The sequence below is a fragment of the Lolium rigidum genome, chromosome 7, assembly GCF_022539505.1.
Source record: "Lolium rigidum isolate FL_2022 chromosome 7, APGP_CSIRO_Lrig_0.1, whole genome shotgun sequence".
NCBI classification, from domain to species: Eukaryota; Viridiplantae; Streptophyta; class Magnoliopsida; order Poales; family Poaceae; genus Lolium; species Lolium rigidum.
In genome coordinates, this window is record NC_061514.1 from 291,869,452 (window position 1) to 291,892,968 (window position 23,517).

Genomic DNA, 23,517 nt, shown 5'->3' on the forward strand with positions numbered 1-23,517 from the left:
CGTCTTCGCTCCTTGCACCTCCCTCACCAACTCCTTTCCCTTCAGCGCCACCTGGTCCAGCTCCTTCTCCCCCAGCGATAAGTCCCGCCTGGCCAGCTTGGAAGGTGGACCCTCCTGAGGGCTGTCCACCGCCGGAAGGTGAAGGGGATCGATGACGAGAGATTCCGTCTCAGTCGAGAGCCGCGAGTCATCCGCACTGAGCAGCGAGAGCTCCCCCTCCTCCCTAGGCTGCACCAACCCCTTCTCCCCGGCAAAGGTCGTGTCTTCCTGAGACTTGGTCCACTCCAGGCCGTCCCGACCCAGGTTGGACCCATACTGGAAGATCGGCAAGTCAAGCGCTTCCAGCCCACGCGTCGCTGGTGGCGCGCTCTGCGAGCCCATCTCCTTGTCGCACGTTCTCGCCCCCGGCAGCCCCGTCGCGCCTCCCTTTGACTGTTGCTGCCCGGAATTGTCCTGCTCAGGTTCCTGGTTTTTCTTCCTCCTGCCGTGCTTCCACTCGTCATCAGTCGAGAACTCATCCGAGAGGTCGTCCTCGGTATCTTTGCGCGGTGGTGGTGGCGGCGCACCCCCGGAGCCACCAGCACCTCCACGCGGTGGGGCCTCCGCCTGCACACCCACGGTGTACCCTTCCCCATTCACAAAGACCTGCACCGACCCTTTGATGCGGTCCGGGTAACGGCACTGGAAGCGAGCCCGAATCGGCTCCCGATCCCTCTTTTGCACAGAGAGCTCGTCGAGATCGATCATGCGCCCCACCATCACGAAGGCCGCCCGCATCCGTTCCTTGGAGAGCAGATCCTCCGGGACCCCTGTGAGCCTAACCCAGGTGGCGGGCAGCACCAGGGACGGCTTAGGGGAAAGGAACGCCTCCCTGATGGCGGTATCCTTCTTGGACAGCGGGAGATGGAGCTTACCACTCCCAGTACTCAGTCGCATCGTCTCCCTTGACGGAAAAACGACCGAGAACTCCGAGTCCGAGAGACGGCACACCTGCCAGTCCCACATCTCGTCCACCAGATGCTTCAGCTCGTCGGACAGTTGCACCTCCGACAGCGGAGAGGAGTCAAACCTGATCACAGCAGCAGGGACCTCTCCCAGGGAACCCTTTCCCTGAAGTGGTTCGACGTCAATGTTGAAAAAACCCCCGCCGGAGATTGCATGCCCCATGGACTGGAGGCGGAGAGAGTTCCCTTTGGAAGGGCAGTTCGCTGAAGCATGTCCCTCTCCGCTGCAGATCACACACAATGGCTCAAACGTGCACTCCGACTGGTAATGCCCTTCACGGCCGCACTTGAAACACTCACCCGCCACCGGGGCCCCTGCCTTAGCGGCGGCCGCTTTGTTCTTCCCCTTTGGCTGGCCAGGGCCCGCCCCTGCCCCCTGGCCCATCACCTTCTTCCCCTTAGCCTTGGCCTGCGGTTGCTGTTGGTGGTGGAGTCGCGGCGGCGCACCAGAGCGGTCTCCCTGACCACCCGTACCCGCCCACTCCCCAAAGCCACGCGCACCTTGGCCCTGCGCTTGCAACTCCCGCGCACGCAGCGCCTCTTCACGCTTCTGTTGTTCCTCCCACCACGGCGGTGGCGGGCCCCACCGATCGTCGCCGCGCTCTGAGCCGCGGAGGTCCTCCCCGTTGAAACGGGAACCGCCCTCCTGCCGCAACCCGCCCGGATCCTGGTAGCGGTAGCCACCCTCCTGGCGGCCACCTCCACCATCAAAGCGCCCGCCGTAGTTGTTGTTGTTGCCGTCGTGTCGTGCACCTCCTCCTTCGCGCCAGGCCCCCTCGCCCCGGCCGCCACCCTCCTGCCTCCTGGCACCTCCCTCGAACCTCCGCTTGCGCCCATCGTCGTAGCCACGGTCCATGACCGCGTCCGCAAACGAACGGCGGAGAAGTGGTGGTTCCTGGGTTGGCCTGAGCAAGCGATGCGGTGGAGCAAAGGGATCACTCAAGCGCCGCCGCACCTCACTTGGACGCGCAGGGAACCCTAGCGAAGGGAAAACGCAGCCTCTCGGCAGCCACAGCCACCTAAATACCCTTTTCGCTGGCCGGCCGCCAGGAGGCCCAACAGGCCCAAGCAGAAGAGGGACCTCCCTGTCCCCGTGGGTCAGCGAGCCACCCTCCCAGCCCGTTGGGAAGGAGACTAACTCCACTTCGGTAGAAGCCGTGGTGGGCTCCGGCCCACAGCCCACCGAAACCTGGGCCACACTTGGCCCAACCCCGCCAACCGGCCCGCCCGTCAGACGCGGCCAGAACAGAGGCAGCTGCGACCTAGCTTCTTCCTCCGCCGCCACGGCGGCGATCCCATCCACCGCAGTCGAGGTCGAAGCCACCTCCCCCAAAACCAGCGAATCTCCCACCGGCGACCCTCGCCGCACGGGAGCTGAGGACCTTCGCCGGAGCCCACGGTCCCCCACATCGCCCAGCCGCCGAAACCTAGGCGTCGCCGTGTGCGGGAACCTTGAACCTCTGCCGCCCGGGGCAAAAGCTCGTCTGCTCCCATGGCGGAGGGAACCCCCTAGTTCCTCCGCACGCTGGATGAAGCCGTCTAGGGAAATCGACGCCGCCGGCCTCCTTGGCGGGCTCCCTGCCACCACCGCGTCCTTCCCCAGCTCCCCGGCCTCCTCCACCGAACTCACGGACCCCGCAGACTCCTCTTCTTCCCCGGCGAGGGCCCAGAACCTTCCCTGGCAGAGGCCCCTCCCCGTGGGCGGCTCCGACCAGGACCAGACCCGGCCATGGCCCGCGCCCGGCGCCGGTGGCATCATTCATAGTTTGATAATGCTGGGTTTCATAAAGGGTCTTTCCTCAGATGAGCTGTTCCGGCTTTCACAGTTCACTGCGGCCGGTGGCGCGGAGGCGGAGCAATGCCGGGCGCACGTCAGAACGCCGTTTTCACTGCCGGTAAGCAGGGCCCCGTTGATCCCGGTTAAAAAGCCGGAAATTACACACAACCGCCACCGCCCAGCTTGAAACGACGACCTCCCGTTCAGTCTCTCTGCTGTAACCCGTCGGTTTCGACCGGGAAGAAGCAGTGATGCAATGCTCCGCCTTCCGGTCATGACACAATTTATGGCTCCGGAACTTTTGACATCAAGTTTCGCTGTTGTTTGGGTATTACATACACTAGCAAAGAAAGGCGCGGCGGCACGCCGCGCCGGATGGTGGGAATAATTATAACCTATATAAAAGCTAAACCACTTTGCTGGAACCATAACGTTTTGGGTACTGTTTCCTTACCTTTTTGTCCAATTAAATGTGGCCACGTCCCCTTTCTTCCACTGTAGACGCGTGCAGGTCCTGTAAATGCAGCCCTGCTAATTTTGCTCTTTCCTTTATTTCCGTGTGTAAAATTAGGGGTTACCGGGAGGCTTCCGGTTGCTCCATGCAGCTACATCTGGTAATCCTGATTTTCTATTTATTTTTTTCCTTTTATGTACCCCTGATCTCCGGACTCCCCCGGTTCAAAGCGGTAAAGCGTGCCGTGTATGCCCTCTTCCTTCCCAATCCAGTCGCAAGCCACTACCTCTTCCTCCCCAATCCCCATCGGCCAGGCCAAAAAAATCTCCATGGCTGCTGCTCACATGCTCTGCCCAGGGGCCAGCGCCGTCATGTTCCTTCCTGGCCGATGCGTGTACCCAAGGATCCAGTAGATACCGCCCCAGACGCCGGTGGCTTGCCAGATGAAGATCCTCACAACCTCGACGCCTATGATCTGGAGGCGAAACCCCACTGGTATGACCCTGGCCGCCACATCTGCTCCCCTCCCTCCACCTCCTCTTCAGCGCCCTCCTCCGCCTCCTTATCCTCCCAAAGCTGCTTGGGGCGATGCGGAGGCGGAGCAGTGGGGGAGACGCTGGGGATGGAGTCGATGCCGCAAGGGATGTGCCGGTAACCATCTCCTCCCCGGCCACCGCTCACCTCTCCAACCCTTCCTACAACCTTCGCGTCTTCATCCCCTCCGCGGCGACAAAGAGATCCTGCTGCTGCCTCCTTCATGATGGCCTTGCCTTGCTCAATCATGCGCACCTCGCCCCGCCACCGCTTTTCAGTAGGCCCCCGCCTCGCTCTCTCGCCGATGTAGCGATGGTGGAAGTGTGACCATATGGTTGCCGCTAAAAGTCACGGTGGCTGATGTGCTCAGCAAATCATCTACGTGATTCCGTTTCCCATAGGCAACATCCATGATCCATATTGTTTGGTTACTTACCAGCTTTGTGATGTTGATGCAAGTGATTGTGGTGAAGTGGAGCTGTTTGCCTTCTTTACTAACATGGGAAGGAGATTATTGGCAGGCCACTATCTTCTGTGTTTTGTCCGCCATTTTTGTGCATTAGTCCTAATAGACAGATTGCTGCTCCTCTTTTCTTAGATAGACAAACTGCAGCTCCTTTCTTGGGAGGGAATCTGCAAAAAATAGACTTATAAGAGTTTGGTGCTCTGGCTACAAATGTTAAACATGTAAGAAGGAGCATCAGGATGCGAAGACTGCATCAGGTATTTTCCCTCGCAAAGCTTAATAGCAAATCTCTGAATAGACATTCTTCTGGTAAAATTGTATATTATTCAATGAACGCATCGATCATGATGGTTAAACAAAGCATCATGTAATTTTTCCAGATGACTGATCATGTTGTTGTGCACGTGTTTCACTACAGTTGTGGTTCCCAGATTGGATCATGCCCCCGACCAGCGAACAGTCCTTTTTACAAACCTGAACCCTATTAGACTGAGCACTGCTTTACCAGAGACAAAAGTTGAGTTATCAGAATACATGTACATAATAAATTTAGAGTATTTTAGTTGCATTGGAGTTTCTTAAATTTCACTTCTGGACATGATATTTGTGGACTATTAGTTACTCAAAATGCATGCTTTTGATGCATCTTTTCTTCTTCTGTTCATATTAATTTGATGTCCCAATGCTAAACTATGTGCAGGCAAACGAAGGAGGTCTGCCTCTGCCAGAGAAGTAACTTGCGCCTGCCACTCTCTACTCCTCCACCTCGCCTTTGCCTTCATTATGCTCCCTATTTATTTCTGGGTGCGCATTCTTGATCATATGCACTGTGTATTGGTGTCATCCACCTGTTTGTTTTTATGTTACACAGCTTCAGATATGAAGCATATTTATTTGTATGTTCCTATGTACTTTAGTTTTAGCTGTTGCCGTGAGTAGACTCATGCTAGGTACTGGAAAGTCATGGTTTGAGGCATTCTTTTTACTATAAATAAAATTTGGTGTAGTGGATATAAACAACGATTCACTTGGCTAGCTAATAGAGCTCTCAGATTTTCTACATCTTACTAATGTAGGTCCTCCTCCTAAACTTCGGAGATGAATTGCAGCCCGTGGCCTCTTCTACTGCACACCCAAGGGTGACAAGCTCCACTGACTAGCATCTTAGATGCCCTTCGGCCACATCGTCGTGTGAGGTGAGCAAGCACTCCGTCCCCATCTTATTACTCTTCTTAGACAAAACTTCTAAAGCATGGATTAGAGCCTAAAGGGTTCACAAATCTGTTGTAAAAAAAATATTGTAGTATTGCACCATTCACACGCAAAGAACTGGTGAGGTATCAATATAAGTTATAGTACCGCCTCACCATTCACACGCAAAGAACTGGTTAGGTATCAGTATAAGTTATAGTACCGCCTTTTTTACATGAAATTTTTGTTTCGAATTTTGTAAGGATTTAAGAGGAAAAAAATTCAGCAGGACCAGTTTACATATTTCAAATGATGGTCTACCTTACCATTTCGATAGAAATTAAACTCATTTCGAATTGCTAAGATAATAAATTCTATTTTTGGGATCAACTGCTAGCTGACTGATTTACTGAAGAAAAATTTACTGGAAGTGGCACATTTTTCCTCGCTGTTATAACTCATGTCATGTTTTATATTGTTCAGTAGGCTTCAACCGAATAGATCTAGAAGGGGAGCTGGCCATGGAATTCGGAAGGACAAAGACTCAAGAACAGGTACATAATGGCACTCCAATACGATTTGTTGTAGCTCCATACAAGAAAGCTTTAAAAAAAATCCTGTTACAGTTCATCTAGATTCTGTTACTTCAACAGATGGTCAAATGCAGATTTAAATGTGTTATTTGTGTTCTGTTTGCCTCTTTGATGAAAGAATAGTTCCAGTAACTATGCATACAATGTTTGTGTTCAGCTATCTACTTATCTTACATATAGTTCAGCAGGGTGTGCCCACATACCCTGTCAAATATTCTTCAACCGCACATAAGTTACATGGTACAAGAATAAGCAGTAATTTTCTTAATGAAGTTATTGAGATGAAGCTTCATATAAAAAAAGTGACCCAACTCATTGCCCTTTGCAAAGTATGTTACTTTGCCTCTGCATGCTTGGTCAATTTGGTAGAAACAGTTATGTTCACCAAGGGGATTATTGGTCTGCCTACTTCATGCTATATATCTGCAACTTTTTTGGTTTTGAAAAGGAAAATTACATATGCTTTTCATGTGCATAGTTAATCGGTAAGATCTAAGATGGACCTGCTCTGATTATGTAGTTCAGGGACTAAAGCTCTACTAACTACAAGCTCTGTTTATGTAGTTCAGGGACTAAAGCTTTGCTAACTACAAGTTGTAGATTTTGTTGCAGCTGAAGCTATGTATCAGTGCATAAAGTGCGCTCAGTTATGTTTTTTTCCTGCAGTTGTTATTAATTCTTAAAAAGGCTGTTTATTTGAGCAGGGTAGATGCCGACATTTCTATCTCAATATGTCTCTGTCTATCTCAATATGTTTGTCTGCTTTTCGATCAAGGAGAACGAAGATGGAATGGGTAATACACCACACACGCACACTGAACTGATATTATTGTATCATTGTTGCCATGTATAATTAGTGTCTGCCAGTTTACCAGTATAGAGAATGATTTGTGTTTGCTACAGTGAGGTCTTCCAACTTAAGCAAAAAAGGATATACAATAACATCGACTATTGCTTCATATTCTGAAGTGATGTGCATATCCTACAAAGATTTGTATGCCTATTAGCCCTGTTCATTTTGCAAGTAGTTCCTCATCTAAGCTGCAAGTTCATTTACAAACCATCTTCCTTCCAGATTGAGCACGATGACGCTTTGTTTTTTAATCATATCCTAATATGTATGAAATCAGAGGATCAAACTCCTGGCATTGGAACTCGAGTTGCTTCTAATTGTGTACCAAGATATACTGATGAGCTCCACATAAAGTATTGGCATTGAGCGAACTTCAGTGCTGACATTTTCGAGTTCCAAGGATCAATATGCAGTTGTCATTGGCATTTGAACATCATTTTAGAGTTGCTCCTAATCAAGTACTGAGATATACTAATGAGATTCACATGAAGTATTGACACTGAGCAAACCTGGAGATTTAGAAGGCCATAATTTCCTCTGTACCATTGTATTGTTATTTCTTAGATTGTTCATTATGTACAAATTGACTGCCTTACTCTATTTAATAATGTCAGAATGGCGAACTTGTGGAGTCAGAGCAAATGGCAGCCGGTTGTGTAAGCGAAGAGTTGGGGTCTTGGTCTTACAACATCTCAGAGAAGTTGATCTAAAGCCTAGAACCAGTATGAAGATTGTTGATAAGGAAGTATGAGGCATCTTAGGAATTCACAACAAGGGATTACCGAAGTGTTGAAACCATAAATGACAGGTGTGGACCTTAGATGACATGAGTATGTAATATGTTGTCGTTTCAAAACCAGAAGTTATGAGATGAGTAGATACTAAACCAGAGGTTTCTTGATGTTCTGGTATATTGTGCTATAATAGAAATCTTATTATTTTCTTATACCTCCTACCACTACTCTACTTGCAGTCTTAGAGATCAAGCAGTACGTTAACCAATTATGTGATGTAGCTCTTGGCAGTGTTGATATCATCCTAAGAGTAAGAGCACATAGGTATGGACATTCACATTTGTAATTAGAGATGAACCATGGATAAAGAATTGGTAGGAGGGACTTACATACCCAATGCAATCCAGAAAGAATCAATGTTAGTTCCTTCAACATCAGATATAAATTTTCCAAGTGATTATATGGAAATCTCAAGGATACCTGAACCTACCATATGAACTACTAGGAACAAATACATTACCATCAAGAATTTGTGGTTTGACCAATTTATTGTCAAGTAGCAAATCTGCTGCCGAGCAAAGTGGACTGTGATGGAATAGATTAGCATGATTATAATATTTCTGGTTACCTACCAAAAACTGTCAGGTTAAAACAGTAACACAGCACTGCGGGGTTTAGGTGGTGGTCAAAGGTGCTACAGCCCACAGCTCAACATAACAAATTGTGCATAACTAAACTAATCAATCATATTAATGCCATGATTTTACTCGCTCTGGAGTTGTTGCTGGAACTACATAATAGAAACCTCAACTTCCTCCAAGTAAGGGTTCTTGGTGAGTTAAAGAATAGAATGGCGACTTGCAAGACTGTTCAACAGAATTGTGCATTTTTATTAGTTGGGATCTCATAGTATGAATATCACTTATCTTCTATTGTTTTAGTTTAAGATATCTAATTATCCTAGAGCGATGTCGGACTACTAAAACTCACAAACTAAAACTCCAAAGTAGATTTTAACCTCTGAACTTTTACGTAACTGACAACTACAGAGGGGCATTCCTAGGAGAGATAATCTAAAGTAATGTTGGCCTCACCACTAGCTGAAAAATTTAGTGTCCAGCCTACAGGTTAAAGTAAACTACGATTGTACAAAATGCTTACAGCCCATATATAAGAATAGTCTGCATAGAGTTTCCAGTTAAATTATTCTTCAAAGTTTATTCTTTATTGTTTTCACCTATTACATTTTTTTATTACATAACAAACATTGGAATTTTGTAGTTAGTCGATCTAAATATGTACATTTCTCGCGGCGCATTCTTATGGTGATGCTTACAAGTAATAATACAGATATAGAAGATACTCTTCCAAACAAATTTGAAGCAACATTTTGCTAGATAAAAGCACAAATAATTCAGTCACAGAATACACTGCTATGCTAACAATGCGAAAATTCAGCAAATTTCCGCTACGAAAAAGAACACCTTAACAAACTTGCAGTAGGAAAGCTAATAGCAGCAACAGATAATCAAGTAACAGAAGCATACCAGACCATTAATCCCTTCACGGCGGACAACGGCAAGGACCAGCAATCATTGCCTGCGCCGAAGTTGACGGCCGCTGCCTCTGTCCAGACGCAGCGTCCGCCAAAGAAAAGGATCCTCGCCTCGCTCCGCTTGCCCTGTGTGCTCTGCTGCCTCGGCTCCCGGGACGCCGCGTACAGTAGGCAGTACCAACTGCTCCTCCAGTTCGTGCCGACGGCTCACCCGTCGACGAATCCAAGAGAAACGGAGGTAGCCTCAGGGAGCACGCTGTTCCAGATCTCCGCCTTCTTCTGCCAACCCAAAGACAACTCTGCCTCTCTCTCATACAGATCTTATTGCAAGAATTCATCCTCCGGTGAGAGAACACGAAAGCCATTCACTGACTCAGTGAGTGCTCTCCGTCCACTTCGTGATTTCCAACAACAGCGGCCCAGCAATGCTATGTTACAGTTTAAACGGGCCTAAAAAATGGTCCTATTTGTGTCCTTCAAAATAAATAAATTTTACATGCTGTTTCAGCTATAAATTTTACATATTTCTTCTGCAGTTTCCGAAAAGAAATATAAAACTTCAAACGTGGCAGTATTAGACTTCTAAAGAATAATCTATACTTATTTAGTACCTCTGTCTACATACTGAAATTGTGCTCTCTTTCAAGCTTCCAAATCTCTCTAAAATGGTACTCCTTTTCAAGCTTCCGAATCTCTCTAAAATGCACAATAAAAACACCATAAGTGAACAAGAAACCTTATACAGCATGGGCGCGGCGTGCGCCGCGCCACAAACTTTCTAGTCTTGTTAATTTTCGTACCTGATGAGAATTTTTTTAGCTTGTAGTGGTGTCGGTGTTTTTTCTGTGGGTGGTAGATGGTTGGGCAGACTGGCTGTCGTTGGGTTCCACACCCGTGGTGTTACAGAGACAGTTTAAGAGTCAGTTTTGGCATTTTTTTTGTAAGTTTAGATATGTATTGAACGGAAGGGATGCTATTTTCAGATAGTTGGTCCAGGTAGTAGATGTTTATATTGGATTACACTGTGAATTAGATTGAGCCAGCTGTTCAATTTCGAAAAGATACAGATGCGCTTACTTGACGTGATGCTTGCCCATTAGACAGTGGTGCCGGTACATATCCACATAGTAGATATGACCGCATCACGCAGCGTAGAATAAATGCATTGGCTAGCAAATTTAATCCACAGTGCTGCTGACATATATAGCTGACCGTATCCTAAGATATATAGCTAGGATAGTTCTCTTCAGTGCTAGGTAGCGTAGAGGAAATGGATTGGCCTCCGTCGTTGATAATCTCCTTCTTTGCTTCTGGAAGGGAAAGGAGAAAAACACAAAATACACAATCGATTAGGCAGTGGATTAAGTGGCACATTTTGATTAGCTGGCAAGTTGGAAGCAAAAGTGCACCAGAGCCAGCCAAACCATGCGCTGAAGAACGAAAATAGAACCAAAGAAGAAAAACACATCATACCCAACAGGGTGTACCAACTAAAGAGGCAGATGCAACACAATCAGGTCTGACGGATACCCAACGGCAAAGGAGCCGAAAAACTCCGTCTCTACATAGGAAATCATCATCATCCCCAGTAAAGGCCAACCAGTGGCCGAACCATACCCGTCAGTCAAAGAAGAAAATGCAAGAACACTTGGGACCCCGATGCAAATATGAAAAAAGTATAAAAAATTAATGAAGTCATAAATAAATTAGGAGGCCACGAAAATAAGAACAAGTAATGCACAGAAATCAGATAAACAACGAAGACCATGAAAAGAACTCAGTTCACCAAAAATATTGAGCTGCCTAATCACCAGCAGGAGAGCCACCGATCTTGTCGAACCCACCATGCCCTGCTCCTGTGGAAGCACAAAAGAAAGTTAGATAAGAAAAGTACACACATTCACTATCTGCAGCAGGAAAGAGAAAACAATGGGAACTCTATGAAATTGAGATCAGGTAATATACTTAAATGGTAGCATATTACCTACTTTGAATTCTCAGATATGATAGTGGACAAAGCTTTAAACATTCGTTCGACGTCATGTGGGATGTTCTGGTGGAGTCAATCTGAATCAAAAGAAAATAGAGCAACAACTTCTGGTGTATTAGAGCAACAACAGCCAACCTGAAGGAAGAAAGTGCAGAACACCAGCGTCACTTCCATCAGGCCAAGACACGATGTACACACGGTGCTTACCTGAGCTGGCAAGCAGGTCGACTTTCCTCCCCAGGACAGAATGCTAGGCCTTACGTATATACTTTGATTTGTCCTGTAAGCAATGTTTAGGAAAAAATTAGCAATATGTAGGTCACACGGACCAGCTATAGATAGGAAAAGTGTTCAGTACCTCAGTCTCCATGCTAGAGGTAAAGCCGTAATCGGCAATCTCCGAGAAACAATGCAAAAGAATTGCTGAGATAGTTGTGGGCTTCTGTTGTGTGTGAATAATGTTTTGACCAATGCATAGGCGTGGGTGCTTCCATTTATTTAAAACTCATTTGTCGCGTCATTTGTGTTTTTTATGATAGCCGAATACTACTATTCTGTCTATATATGATCATTGAGTTATTGGCTAGTCTTCTTGAACGTTTACGAAGGTGATGGCGAGTCTCAATAGATTGTGGGTTACAAAGGTGAGGGCAAGTCTCAATAGACTGTGCATGTGTGATAGAAGTTTTATTTAGTTGCATGCGAGTCTCTACAGAATGTCATTGAGCCATGGATGGAAGTGGCGAGCGGTCTTCTTTGGGCCATGGGCGAGTTCTTGGTAAACCGACTAAGTAGAAAACACAGGAAAACGGGATGATTTCAAGAGAATAGATTCTTGTGTTATGCACAAAGATCTCGGTAGCCAAATGTTAAAATAAGTGATATACATTGACTTCATCACTGTTTTTATACAGCTGATATATCAACAAACTACAAACCTGTGTCTTTTTTGATAATTGATTAGCCTGGATGATATCTGGAAGGCAAAAACATAAGAGACCTGGGCATTTCCAAGGGGCCAGGGCTAATTAGGTTTTTTAGAATCATTTTTCAGTGCCACTTCTAGCTTGCATGCCTCAAACATAGAGTGCTTAATTGATAGCACACACTCACGCAGAAGCTTTGCCAATATATGGAAAATAGAGAATTTGCATGAGACTTAGCCAAGTACATATAACAATAGTGTAAAGAGATTCCTAACTGATATTATACTTGTGTATTCCCTAAAGATTGTTTCCTGTGAAGCCAATAATCCCAGCGTTGTTAGTACTATATTTTAGTACTTCCACCCAGGGCAAGAACCAATGGTAAATTTATAAATCTTCCTCACAATCAAATGTAAATATTACTACCATGACCGAAAGAATATATAACTATACAGCTCCTGTGTAGGACATAGGATGACCAAACAACTAAATAAAATATACAAATGCATCCGAGTGTGTTTTCTTCCAAGCATCAACGACCCATGCCCATGGTTTTGTAGTACCAATGCGGAAATGACCTCTACCAATTTGATCTTTCAGCTTCATGTAATTTAGAGAGCACGGTACAACAATGCAACAATGTTGGAGGCTCTCGATGCATCTTATCTAGCTTATCAACATCAGGACCTGGCACAAAAGCAAGAAGGTTGCATCAAAACAGAGAACCAAAAATCCTTGAGACACAGAACCAAACACAAAATGAGTTGGGAAACACTATCATTGAAAGATGGCAGAAAAATACACATCGAGACAAAGAACCAATAATATGCTATCTTGAATTTCAGAATAGGTATACTATAGGATGTTCTCTCCTGATCATGCAATTTCTATCTCCTTCTCATTTGTATTCTCTAGAATATCTCTCTAGATCAGATCTTCCAGTGACGATCTTTTATTTCCATACAGAGAAAACATATATCAGATTGCTACCACAAAAGAGTAATGTTCTACAGTAGCTTAACAGAAATTGGCCTAACAGCTTAGTTTAGGGACAATATATAGAGCAATAAAGAATCAGAGAAAAGCAACAATAAACTTATCATAAATCTGTTTCGCCAAGTTCATACCACACATTTCATGGTCTTTAGATGAAGATATGTAGCCCGGATCACCTTCCAAAAAATATATGCTAAGCCATTATTTGATTCCTTATTTTCCTTTTCTTTGCAAAACCTGCAATTAACAGTAAGCAAGGTTCAAAAGTAATAATACAATTAGCTGATATCAGCAGCCACCATTGTAATGTACAGTGGGTAATTCATCTTAATAGAAAGTTAATGCCAACATTGAAATTGATTTGATGCATTCATGAAAGTTGTGAAACTGACTGTTAAACTGCAAATATTTGTGACCAGTAAGCCTATAACACACAGCGCGTAGGAACGACAGGAAGAGATGCGGGCTAGGAACTAAAAGCAAATACGGCGATTCTCCCAATTTCACATCCAAGATACACTATGAAAAAATCAGTGCAAGAACACCGTCTAGTGTTTCATTATCAATCCCTATGTGAAAGGGAACAACATGGCAATCCAAAGAAAATCCAGGAGGTTTCAAGGTATTGTACTTCATCATTTTGTCAGCAAGTTGTCTCACTCTTCGATATCCATTCTCGTATCTACAAGGAAACTATGTTTCAGCAATTATCAGTTTATCACCCAAATATGGCTTATAACATGGTAAGTAAGTACAATGTACAAAAGGGTGTGTTGAAAAGGCCAACGATAATTTTTATGTAATCTTTGTTAGTTGTCACCACAGATTTAAAGCACAATATGCTCGAACTGTTTTACTGTATCAATATGATTTTAAAATCATGTTTGCAGTTAAGAAGAGAAGATCAAGCTTCAGTCAATAAAACACCAAATAAACAATGAAATATTGTCTCAATTATTCCAAAGCAGAATAGGAAAAAAGGAATAACTTAATAGTGAGAGGTAAAAGTACTCTGTTCAGATAGCAAGCTCCCATCTTCCAATCTGCAAAACATGTCGTGTCAAGATTAGCTGTAGCACAATTCTCTTGCAATGAAACAATCTTGTTTACTGGCGGGCAGTCACTCAAGTACTTAAAATAGCTATGCAGAAGTCATAAACACGTACAAAATAATCACATTTACAGCGGCAGTCCACCAGATTCTGAAGATACAACTCAGATTTTTGGGCTCTATTATGTACAGTATAAGACTGCAGATGAAGAAATTTATATCAATCGACACAGATACAATTATAAGCTTATAACATGTGAAGTCAAATCTACTTTCATGTGTTGCAATAAAATTCAGTTGGGACAGAGGATTTACGACTTGGGAAAGTAGGCATAATTTGCAATATCTTGTGTTTTCAAGTTTCCAAGAGTGCCACTCTCTTGGTGCTGGATTGGTGACATAGAGAATCAGGGAGGAGTAACCACAGGCTGCATATATGATGCTAACATTCTCTGTTTTCCTCTAATCAAAAGTATCTGATACTGCGCTTGAGCTTTACAATACTACTCTTGCTATCAATCAGTTGATTGAGAATGCAGATGAGTGCATTCGTGAAAAATGATGCCCTTTATGGCATCTATATCAGGATGCTCAACCGGAGGCAAAATTTTAATTTACTCCTTTCCTTTATGGCATCATTTTTCACGAATGCACTCATCTTGCTTCCTCCCCCACCCAATACCCAATGGAAATTGAAACATGACTGTAGTTTATTGGTTTCTTCATTAACTTCTCTTTTTGGAGATGCTTTTGCACATTATATTGACAGTTTTAAGCATCATAGAAATAATATGAAACTCAAGAGGGGCCCTTGTAAGAGGCATTTATGTAGAATTTCACTATTTCTATTTCTACATATTTATAAGCTGCACTCATGCGTACTAAAACAGAATGAGAAAGGCCAAACCAAGATACCAGCTCCTAGTACGTGCTTCCTCCGCTTCCACGGTATTCAGCGCTCCGCCCTGCCGACTTCAACGCTCACAGTCTAGTAGTTGTTCGGGTGGCGGCAGGGTAGCTTTCAGCAAGGTCTGTGTATTCCGCACTCTCGATAAATCATGTGGTTGCACTCTCAGTAATATGATAACAGCCATGCAAGCAGTTTCCTTTGCGAAGCCAGAACACATTATTTTTGAACACGCTTAAAATCGAAACATAGATAAAGATGTTTTTTTACTGAACATTGTATTTGGCTCCACCTGTAAGAACAAATGGCTTGAAGGGTCTAGTTTCTTTTAGGACTGCAGCCTATAGTTTATTCTTTTCTGAATGACTTAAGCATACAGGAACAATTACCAGGTTGAGCAAGATCTATTATAGAGAAAATAATCACGCGGTGATAATTACCATGCTGGAACCAATATATAATTACATAGAAAATACCACCCAACTGGGAAAACAAAGAGAAAACCATAATGTGCAAGTACAATGTAGAGACCATAGTCATGACAGTAGCATGGCCGCTCCACAAAAAGTTAATCGACAGCCCTATCACATAATACCTAGCATAAGCCCACTATCCAAGGTAATACATGATAGCTTCCTCTCTCCAAACTCCATACAGTTACCAAGATGAATAGATTGCACAAAAGGTTACGGGGAAGAAGAAAATAAAGAGAATCCAAGTACCTGCATTTCACCAAATAGGAGTGTGCGTCCAAACAATCTTTGCTTTCATGGTCGCCTGACTTGTCCAATCCACCTATATTCCCGTGATTCTTTTCCTCACTAAATCCATGTCCAAACTGCAAGAAATAGCAGGAAACCAGAAGAAAAACTCAATCATTTTAGCGAGCTGGAAAAAATACAACATCCAGCTATACAGATTCGAATCACATGAATATGAAATCAAGAAAGAGCCTATACACCTCCCACTGCCTAGATCTGGAGTACATTAAAACTAACCCACCTTAGGAAATAGAAACTGAAGGTAGAAACGAATGGGGGAAGGAGCAGAAGGCTCAGCCGTGGACACCTGCTCTCCGTCCTAGCCATGGTCGGCAGCTGCTGCTGCTCGGCCGTGGCGTGCCTCCCCTCCTTCTGCCGCCCGAAGCTGGTAGAGTTGAGGATGCGCTGGCGGCTAGATGACGCCGGTGCCGTTAGTCGTGGAGTAGAGAACACACCGACAAAGATCTAGATCCCCGCGAGGTATTCTGTGGAGTCCTACGCTTGCTACAGCCATTGGCTGAAAGAGGCAGAGAGAGAAGGTGAGGCGGGAGAGAGAAAGAGTAGGGGCAGAAGAGGGAGCGATCAGGCGCGTACCGCTGGCCGCCGCCGGACCGGCCGTTGAAAAGGGCATCTCAGTCCTCGCCGCATCCGCTTCTGCCCGAGGGGAAAAGGGTACCGCCTCTCCACTCGAAATTGTGTGGCCGATCTCCCCGTCATCTTTCTTTTTAACTTGCCGTCCCTTGGTCGGAGGCAGAGGAACCTCCATACCAACAGCGTTACAGCGGGGCCGCGAACCCATCTCCCTCCCAACATCGCGCGGCAGCAAGCCTTCACGGTCCCTGGCAGTTCATGTTGCCCACGACATCGTCGTCGTCTGGTGGCAGCAGGGCGGCTTCTAGGCCATGATCTCAGATCAAGAGGAGGCGGTGGCGCCGCTGGCCATCGAGCAGGCACTTAACAGAGCACGTCGCCCTCGGTCTCCACGCGCGGTTCTCCGGTGTGGCGGCCGCCCGGCTGCTGGTCGCCGACACGGCGCCATGCCGGCCTCCGCCGCCCGGCTGCTGGTCGCTGACACGGCGCCATGCCGGCCCCCGCCGCCGTGGAGACTCGCCTCGGCCGCCGGCGCGCCGTCCTTGGCCTCCACTCGCAGTTCTCCGGTGTGGCGGCAGTCCGGCTGCTGGTCGTCGGCACGAACGGCGCCATGCCGGCCTCCGCCGCCGCGGAGCCTCGCCTCCGCCGCCGGCGCGTCGTCCTTGGCCTCCACGCGTAGTTCTCCGGTGTGGCGGCCGCCCGGCTGCTGGTCGCCGACACGACACGGCACCATGCCGGCCTCGGCCGCCGGCGCGTCGTCTTCGGGCTGCACGTGCGGTTCTCCGGTGTGGCGGCCGCCCGTCGCCCTGTGGTGGAAGCACAGCACGGGGCCATCCACGAACAGCCACCCCACCACCTGGACGCCCACCCGCAGCTGACGCCCCCAAACAACCGCTCCTCCATCAACAGGAATGGAAGCACGGCACGTCAGCCGGGTAGACGGATTGATCTCAACGGCCCAATCCACGGACCATCATAGAAAAATCCAAGCTGAAAAGGAGGAAGGAGATCGGAAGGCAGAAAGAGGGAAGAAAGAAAAGGAAGAGACGACCGGAGAATACTAAATCGAAGGAAGAAGAATAGAGGAGACCTCTGGAAGTGACCACGGCCCACCACCGCACCGCTTTGCCGCATGTTCTATGGACCCACGGGAGAACAGTGGCACAGTAACCAAAAAATATTAGAGACACCCGAAAGGAAGTAACGAATGAGTAACCAAATGAAAGTGGAATAAAAAACAGAAGCAAGACGTCCCCGAGGTAAACACAGAACATTACGGATGCAAACCACCACACGTGTCAGCAAATGACATAGTCAAAAAGTAAACCAAAAATCTAAGAAAAATCGAATCTGTTAAGGTTTAGTATAGTAGTTATGCAGCCAAAGAAGACATTGTCTCACTGTCTAGCTGGCCGTTTCGGCGATGTAAAATCTATGTCACTTTTACGCTGGAATTATGTCTGTTGCGCATCAATAGGAACGTTCAGAGTTTGTGGAAACGCTTAGCTGGTCTTGCGCGTATGTCACCTTGTCTCGTCTTCAGAGTCAGTTTTGGACCAGTAGATGCATTGGCACATCTGCGGGCGGTGGCATGGTTACGCTCGGGCGATGGTGTCATTCTCAAGTCTCTAGAAGCAAATGCGGGAGTAAGGGCGTTTTCCTGCTTTTTTTTTTGAACAAGGTCGGTGGTAATCCATATTACTATACTAAATACTAAACTTGAACAACTTCGATTTTTCTCAGAATTTTGGATTTACTTTTATGTACCTGTCCTGTTGACACGTGTTCTTTTACATGCTGTTATTTTTTTGTGTGCAGTTTTGATGGCGTTTTGCAGTTTCTTCAGATTTATTTCTGGGTGGTTGCTCGCATGGTGGTGGTTTCTATTTAAAGCCTGGGTGAGTGTAGCACATTCTTCTTTCTGTGCCGTTGTTGCTCAACGTGGTGGGGTCATGAGCATGCGTGTGGTGGGGAGGTCGTGACACGATTACCTGATTTCTTGCCATATTGTCCAGTGGGTTCCCTTTTTGTCTTCATTCTTCCTTTTCTTCCTCTCACCGTCTGGGTTGCAGGCGAGGTCGTGAGGTCCTCGAGGCTAGCGGGCGGGTGACTGGCGGCCGGTGGCAGGCGGGAGGCGATGGCGGGAGTGAGGCGACCACGGCGGAGATACCCTCCGTGGTGCGGCGCTCGAGCGTGCAAGATCGGCATCTATGGCATTTCTGTCCCTCCACCCCCACCGTTCTGCCCCATGTCCAAGCCTCCTCCCCTTGATGCGGTGGTTGAGTAGAGGCGGCGAACGGCGGGAGCCCTCGCCAACCTCTTTGATGCTGCTGCTCGTGGTGTCCGCGGCGGGTGGCCGGCGATGTCCCGTCGAAGAGGTCGAACGATCGTTGCCATGGCGCAACGCAACGGCAAGCCGTGCCGGCCACGTCGTGGCCCCGAGCGGCCGCTGAAGCCGGCGGAGGGCCCGACGGTGGCCGCCGACAGAGATCATCTCGAATTGCTGGCGATCTAGGGGAAGCCGTCAAGATGAACCGTGAGTCCGTGACACCACACTCTTCTCCATCTGTATCCGCCATGTCTCCGCCCATGTCCTCACCTCTGACCGCTCCCCTGCTCTCCCCCCACGCCCCCTCCTCTTGGCGACAAGTTGTGCCGCTCCTCGACGGCTCGGTTAGCAAGCCCATCAAAGCCGTCGACAAAGGCCTAGCCGCCGACAAGGGGAGGTCCTGACTCCTGAGCATCGGGAGCACCTGCGCGGGGGTGCAGTTCGTAGGTGGCAACGTCAAGCTGCGTGGTGGCTCCATAGCCGCCGTGGGGATGCGCCGCGACGCGCGGCCACGCTGCCGAGATGGAGGCCTCGTGCGCCGCCGTGCCGGTGCGGATGCTCGCGAGCAGCCGGGGGCTGCTGGACCGGATCAGGGTCAACTTCAACGCTGCTGAGCTCCGGCTGCCGGCGCACCCACGTCTCTCCGGATTATTGTGCTCGCTCGCTCGAACAGTCTTGGCACGACCAGATGCACTCAGGCACACACAGCGGTGCGGTAGCCCTAGCGATTGCGGCGGTGACTGGCCGGAAGAGGAACAGTGACCATCAAAAATTGCGGCTGCTACCAGCAGGAAGCTGAGCACACGAGCAGCGGCCAGCGTTAGCAGAGCAGGCTGCAGCCTGCAGGCGACCGCGACGGTAATCAGCCGCATAGCAATTAACAGATTAGCATGTACTTTTCACTTCTTCACTTTTCAGGTCATATATTGCATTGGGATTTTTTTTTACAATGAGTACCTAGCATCCAGTACCCGGTGCCGCCATTGCTGGGGTCGATGGGAATTTGATGTGGAAATTATTGACTACTTGTGCGTGGTTTTGATTCTCCGCAGAAAAAACCAAATCATAACTAATTCGTCGTTTAATCTTGCCTCTGACAGTCTGACTAGGTAGTCTGGCAACATATTTTGTTGCGTCAGTTTGGAGTCGTCGGTATAATCTGGCGCTGATGGTTCCATCATTGAAGAATTTGGGCAGCTAGCCATAATTGTGGCATACTCTCTGTAGTTGGTGGATTTTGCCTTAATCAATAGCCATTTTTCATGCTATGGATCAGTAGCCAGTTTGTGGTTTCACGACCTTATGGTTGACACTTGACAATTGATTGAAGGGATTTCTATTTTCGTGCCCTCAGTTCCTTAGTTGTACTCAGTTTTCCCCAGCTCCTTAGTTTTTCCTCAGTTTTACCCAAACGTTTGTCTGAAACCCGCAGAAGCAGCTCAGACGGCAGGATTCCCGTTTAGTTGACCGTTCTGTCACGTGTGGGGCCGCGTCGTGTGGGGCCGCGTCGTGTGGGCCCGCGTCGCGTGGGGCTGGTAGAAAGGGATCACGTGGGACAGGACGAGAAGCGTTTGGTTGCACGTGAGCGAGGAGCCGGGTTACGTCTCTCTCGGCCCAAAATTGGCATTATTAAGTGCACCTTTTTCCCTCTTTCTCTCTCGTCCTTTTCACCAAATTAGTATAAAATCTAGAGAAGCTTGCATTTCTGACTTTCTTCAATTATTTGTGCCTTTTGGCCCTCGTTGTTTGCCCAATATGGCAGCAAATCTAGTACTCCCTACGGTCCATATGTATGTAGTTAAATCTAGAAGCAAATCTCCGGGATAATGTACGATAAATTCACGGTCATAGTAAATCAAGAAAACTAAGTACGGCCAACAAAATATAGTAGACTAGGGATAGATAATCCCTAGATAATATGGATAGATAATAGGCTGCATACACGGCAGCCAACATAGTAACGAGTTCTTCACGAGCACCATCATACTAACATAACAACAAGGGATCCCTAGCTAACAACAAAGGGATCCCAACAACAAACTAGGAGGCAGCGACGGCAGCGGCACACGTCCGGGACTCCGCCTACCCCATCCGGCTCTGCCTCCACTTGTTGCTCTTGCTCCCCTTGGGAGCCTTGGGCTTGAGCGGAGGCATGCGTCCGGCGGAGATCTCCACCCGCCGCAGGCTGCGGAGGTGCATGCCGAGCGCCCGTGCTTGGCGCGGAAGGAGTGGACGTTCACCGTCGTGCCGACTTTGGGGAAGGTGTTGCCGATGTTCTCGGCATGCGTGACGAGGCAGTTGAAGTCCGTGGCGCCGAGTCTCCCGGTGCGAAGGGGCACTGTACACCTCCTTGGCGAAGTAGGAGATGTCTCGGCCGACCTGCGGCCTCCGCGGAGACTCGGCGAGTCTTGACGTCCTCCTCCTCTTCGTCGCTGCCGACGTCGGCGCCGGACATCCGATCCATATCAAACAGAAACTAGTGAATGAGTTGCAACGATGACTAACGTACATGATAACAAAGTTAAGAAAAACGAGTCGGCCTCGGTTAGAGTGGACATGATTATATATCTACGGGGAAGGTGTTAGCGAACTAAAGCTCATGCACAACGATTTGTACACAGCAATGGTTCGCTGAACCATCCTCGTAAAAATTTGTGCCCAACCATTCATCATAGGCAAAGAAACGGATTCTAGATCCGAACTAGATCTAAACTTGAACACATTCGAGATTATTTGCAAAATTAAACGGTTGATATCTTTTGATTAGTGCATAAAATAACCGATTGAGATCCCATGATTACTTGCATAAATTAAGCGATTGAGATCCAATATTACTTGCATAAATTAACCGAACAGCCGAACCCCAAATCTTAAACGAAATCAAGAAGTGATCAAAACAAAATGGAATAAAATCGGCGCAAATATTAGCCCAATACTCATCCATCTACGGATCCATCTACACCAGCAAAAATAGGGTTCAAAAAGGAATGGGGAACAAAAAAGGAAGCAAACCGTAGTTACCTCGTTCCATGGGTCCTCCAGGGAGGTGTCGTAGGGGTTCGGGGGCGGGACGTACGGCACGGGGTCGTAGGGGTCGTCCCATCCCGCCGGGATCTGACTGCCACCGGCGGCAGCAGCCTCCGATGCACCGGCGACGGCGGCGGCGGCGTCGTCGTCCGTAGAGGGGACGGCGCCGAAGATGGAGGCGTCGCGCTTTGAGCCAACCTCGACGACGATGGGATTAGCATTCTCCTTGTCCATCTCTCCGGCGGAGGAAGAGGAAGAGGGAGAGGGAGAGGGTTTTTTGCTTTGGAGAAGATGATGGGACGTGAGAGAGTTGGCGATGCGTGAGCGAGTGAGAGTGACGAGAGAGAGTGCGAGGAGGCGTCTATAAAGGCGAGGGGTGGTTAATGCGACCCGCGTCCTACGCGTGCACGGGTGCACGTCCGCACGTCTTGGACTTCGCAACGCGACACGCGTCCACGATTGCACGTCTCGACTTCTCCACTGCGACCCGCGTCTACGCGTCAACAATTGCACGTGTCCTCGAGTCTAACCCTGAAAATTTAGATATACTCAGGTATACCCTCGAGTCTTATACTAGCATTTTTTGTGTGCTCAATTTTCCCCTCGATTGCTAATACTGGCTAGTGCAATATACTCAGTTTTACCCTCAAGTGGCTGGTCAACAGAGAGTCAACAAATGGGATTAACTAGTTAAATGAGTCATTTAATGTGCAAAAAATCCGAAAAAGAGTGGCACTTACTCATGGAGTCTTTACCACAAATTGCCACTTCTCAAATCATAGATAAATCATAGATAAATCAAGTTTTACCACAAATTGCCACTTCTCAAATCACCTAGTAGCTATGAAGGTGCATGGTTTTCCACAATAAGCCCTTCCCAAAACGAGCTTCCCCCAAATCATACTTTGTCTAAATGAGGCCACAATTCTCACACTGATGTATATTGGTATTGCAAATAGTTTGAGGTAGGCCAAGATGGGTTTCATTGTAAAAACACACATTTTCCATTTTTCAAATCTCAAATTTGAATCCCTTAGTCCGTTTACTACTCAGGTGCCCTTAGTTTCTTGATAGTACTCGGTTTTGCCCTCTCTCTTCACAAATTCTCGCGGACGTGCATCATCGCCCTGATTGGTCTAGCCCATGTCACGCGGATCGTGCCCGCCGACCGTTGATCGTATGATATAGGGAACGGGCGGGATAACCCCTCTCTCTCTCTCTGTTGGCGGTTAATTAGCTTCCACCCTCTAAGTATGCTTGAAGGGCGGTTTTCACGTATTATTTTTCACGCGCTAAAAATTATAAACTATTTTAGGCGTTACTTTTCACGCAAAAAAATGATAAACCATCAACAATTTGTTGTAGCCATTACTTTTCACGCAAAAAAAATGATAAACCATCACCGATTTGTTGTTGCCATTACTTTTCACGCAAAAAAATGATAAACCATCAACAATTTGTTGTAGCCATTACTTTTCACGCAAAAAAAATGATAAACCATCACCGAGTTGTTGTTGCCATTACTTTTCACGCAAAAAAAATGATAAACCATCAACAATTTGTTGTAGCCATTACTTTTCACGCAAAAAAATGATAAACCATCACCGATTTGTTGTTGCCATTACTTTTCACGCAAAAAAATGATAAACCATCAACAATTTGTTGTAGCCATTACTTTTCACGCAAAAAATGATAAACCATCAACAATTTGTTGTAGCCATTACTTTTCACGCAAAAAAATATGATAAACCCCATCACCGATTTGTTGTTGCCATTAC

General features: G+C 47.2%; 2 long non-coding RNA genes across 3 annotated transcripts; one reads left to right on the plus strand and one right to left on the minus strand.

Moving 5' to 3' along the window:
- Nucleotides 1–5,320: 5,320 nt before the first annotated feature.
- LOC124669710 lies at nucleotides 5,321–6,754 on the plus strand. The gene is made up of 3 exons (XR_006992300.1): nucleotides 5,321–5,431; nucleotides 5,910–5,980; nucleotides 6,724–6,754. It is a non-coding gene; the product is annotated as an uncharacterized LOC124669710 (long non-coding RNA).
- A 5,877-nt stretch (nucleotides 6,755–12,631) lies between these two features.
- LOC124676874 lies at nucleotides 12,632–16,471 on the minus strand. 2 transcript variants are annotated; one of them, XR_006993837.1, is made up of 5 exons: nucleotides 16,387–16,471; nucleotides 16,034–16,309; nucleotides 15,754–15,869; nucleotides 13,250–14,116; nucleotides 12,632–12,764 (listed from the first exon to the last, which is right to left on the minus strand). It is a non-coding gene; the product is annotated as an uncharacterized LOC124676874 (long non-coding RNA). The 2 variants fall into 2 exon arrangements; XR_006993838.1 differs by lacking the exon at nucleotides 12,632–12,764 and having other exon boundaries at nucleotides 13,228–14,116.
- Between the last annotated feature and the right edge of the window lie 7,046 nt (nucleotides 16,472–23,517).